Source organism: Hipposideros armiger, unplaced genomic scaffold (assembly GCF_001890085.2).
Source record: "Hipposideros armiger isolate ML-2016 unplaced genomic scaffold, ASM189008v1 scaffold_132, whole genome shotgun sequence".
In the NCBI taxonomy this organism is placed as follows: Eukaryota; Metazoa; Chordata; class Mammalia; order Chiroptera; family Hipposideridae; genus Hipposideros; species Hipposideros armiger.
In genome coordinates this window covers 4,000,830-4,004,504 of record NW_017731482.1, presented here as the reverse complement: position 1 = coordinate 4,004,504, position 3,675 = coordinate 4,000,830, and positions in this window count along the sequence as shown.

Below are 3,675 nucleotides of genomic sequence, written 5' to 3'. Positions count from 1 at the left end.
CCAGGACTCTACAGGGAGTCTTCTCTGGCCCCAGGATGAAAGACTGTCGATGCTGTTCCTGCTCTGCTGTCTGCCTTCTCACACACCCAGCACACACGGTCACACACATTCACACAGCAGCAGAACGGGCTGCCTGCTGGCCGCTGACGGTCCCAGCGGATGTGAAGCCACTGGCCAAACCCCCACAGCATACACCAGTCCTGGGGCCTGGTGCCAGGCCAGCCTGGCTCAGGGCCCACATTCCTGGATCTAGAGACCGGGAGCTCATTAGAGCCTCAGGCTGGTCACGGGGAAGGGCTCAGGACCAGGGGCCATTGTAGCCCTGGGAAACAAATGGGGCTGAAGGATTCAGCTGGGGGCAGCACCTCTGTTTCTTTCCCATGTTATCCCCATGGGGCTTGCGCTCGGGCTGTCATCCTCCACTCACTGCTCCCTAGTCAGGCTCGAGGCCCTCCCTCGTCGGGCTTTGGTAGACTCGCCAACTTCCTCTTCCTTTTCCCCAAGGACCTTCCCACATCTTGGACTTTGCACATGCTGTTCTATGGCCTGGAATGCCTAAGGATTCAGAGATGTATGTAAATAAATAATTTCTACCCAGTGGAGTGAGTGGAGTGAGAAAGAGAAGTCCCATCAGACACATCAGAGGAAGCCGTTCTAGACTGGGCCTGGGACAGTCAGGGAAAGTTTCACAGCTGGGTTTTGAAGCACAGATAGGAGTTTTCTGAAAGACAGGCTTGGGGAGGTTGTCCCACAGTTGAGCATATGGATGAGAGACTGTGGTACGGGGCAGAACGAGTCATCCAACGGGATCATTCCCGGCACAGATGAAGATGAAGGCAAATAGGGTGTGGCGAGTACTCACCTGCTGAAGAATCACCATTGTCCTTTGTCAGATGCTGCTGCTACCCACTTGGCCAGACACAGCTCTGCAGGGGGAGAGACCATGTCAAGCCCCTTGCAGTCTTGAACCCGGCAGGGGTCACCTGGGCTGCTCCCAAAGGCCCAGCCTCTCCTCCCTCTGGGGAACCCACTCTGGCTTTTCTTTCTCTGGTCACAGCCCCGCCTGTGTGACCTGAGTCTCAGCTGCCATCACCAGCTCCACTGCCTAGAGCAGCTGAGCTCTTCTCTCAGTCACTGTTATTCAGAAATTCCCAGAGGCCTCCTAGGAATTATCAAGTCCACCTCCCTTCCCTAGACGTATGGGCAAAGAGGCCCAGAAAGGGACCAAGACGTGCCCAAGGTCATACTACCGGGCAGGGCAAGTTGAAGTCTCAGGACTCCTAATGCAGAGCTGCCCCAGGAGTGTTGGGAGACAGGGGAAGCCTGGCCCAGGGGGAGAGTTATGGGCTAAGCATGCCTAAACCCTTCCAGAGCACCTACTACCCTCAGGATGGCGGCTCCGAGCCCCCAGCCTAGTCTGGCTGTTAAGCCCTAGCACTGTGTGGCTCCTACAGATGTCTCAGTCTTGCCTCTCGCTGCTTTCTTTCTCGATCCCTGCACTGGGGCCATCCTCAGCACTCACCATTCCTGAAATATGCCAGCCCTTTTTATACCCTGGCCTTTGCATACACTGGCTCATCTGCCTGGAATTCTGGCTGTTAAATTCCCACCTGTGCTTCATGGCTCAGTTCAAATGGTACCTCCTCCCAGAAGCCTTCCCTGACCACCCCTGGGCTGCCAAGAGTCCTGATGTCTCCTTCTTTCCAGCCCTGACTGTATGTCTTATGTTGTCTGGTTGGGGTATGTCCCTACTTCTGCCCCCAAAGTTGGGGAGTTGATCCAGGGCGGGGCAGTGGGATTCAGCCATCGCCTCACACAGCACAGAGCTAGACCTGGAGATGGTTCAGGAAGGACTTTTGGGACTGAGTGTGGTGACCCAAGGCAGCCCCAGCCCACAGGCCCTGGCATGAGGCCCCTCCGGCCCCCTACCTACCCCCCAAGATGAGCATCAATTTTTCACAAGGCCCATTCAGAGGCACTGGGCCATTTGATCCTCTGCCCATGACACTGCCTGACACATGAGCCCTGACCCCTGCCCTGGAGCTCTGGGATAGCGGGCACACAGTCCTTCCGGAGACCTGCAACAAGCCTGGGTGCCTGGCAGGGAAGGGAACTCAACAAGGGCCAGCAGGCAGCCGCCACAGGGAACTGTGTCTGAAGAGGATGCCTGGCCATCGGGCTGGCATCCTGCACCAGCGTGAGCTGCAAGCGCCAGGGGGCAGAACCAGGGTTTTCATTAAGATTCAGGGCTTTGGGGAGGTGGAAGAGGGTGGCAAAGCCATAGAATTTAAGGGCTACCATAAGGAAAAAAAATACAAGATCAAAATTTTTTTTCCCTAAAAATAAGAACTAGGCCTTGTTCAAGTTAATTGCTTTTCAAATTGACAACAGGGAACACAGTTGCATTTGTATTTCGAGGCCATGTCTAATTTACTTTGTTCCCATAACAACCCTGGCTGGTGAGGCTTCATATTCCCATTTCACAGATGGGAACTTTGAGGCTCAGAGGAAGGAAGTGACTTATCTAAGGAGAGAGATGAAGAAAGAGGGCCAGAGTAAGGCCAAGGAGACAGAGAGACAGGGACAGAGGATTCTGTCTCTCTGGTATCCCCAGCTCTGGTCAGAGACAATTCCACGGACACCATGCTCCGTGGCTCTTTCCTTCTCCAGGGTACAAGCCTCCATCTTTCCAGTCTCAGGACAGTTTATTTGATGGCTACTGTGGCTGAGTCCCCGAAGGTGGCAGGAAGCCCAGACTAGGAGCAAGTGGCTGTGGGATCAGGGGCTCCAGGTTGGCGTAAGGCCATGACTCCCCCCGAAGTCTAGCTAACCCTTTTCCCAATGCTCAGGACAGTGGGTGGCCAATGCTTACCTGGATCCCGGCTGCCCACTCTCTACTGCCCACCAGCCTGGGTGCAGCTGCCACCTGCACGGAGGGCTCTGGACGCTGGGGTCGAGGGTCTGGGACAATCTGTAGACACACGTCTCCTCTTCCTCTGTCTTGCTCCAAAGCTTGCTCTGGGGGTCTCTGTGGGTCTTTCGGTTTTTCACCGTGTGACTCTCTCTCTCCCTCTCAGTCTCTCCCTTTCTTTCCTGCTGAGGTCGGCTGTCCAGCCTGCACTGCTGCCCTCTCCTCTCCACTCCAGAGCCTTCCCCCAGGAGGCGGAGTCAGAGGGCCCTCCAAGGTCTAGGTGACATGACATCAGTGTGGGAGGCGGGCGGTGCTGCCCAGGGCTCTGTGCGGAGCACTGGCCACCCAGGGGGAGGCAGGACACTGGGGTCTCTTTTGGCTGTGCTGTGACCAGCGTGGGACCCTGGCCGGGGCCACCCTACCCGGCTTCATTTGCTTCCTGTCACTTAAAGTGACACCACCTGCTCTCTGAAGCCTGTCCGGATCCTGACTTGCTCACTGATTTTCTGAGTCTCAGCCTCTGCCTGCCTTCTGCTAAGCCTGTTTTCTCTCCCATAAATGGCTGCTGGAAACTGGGAGGAAAAGACCAGGCAGGGCAGGAGGTTGCAAGACCCACATTCTAGTCCTTCCTTCCTTGTCTCTGTGCACATACCACCCTTGCTCCAGACCGCTCCCTGACGGCTCCCCTCAGATGTGTCTCCCTGAAACTCATAACTTCACCACTGCCCCACACCTGTTATGGGTTGCAGGGTGGGGGGTGGGGG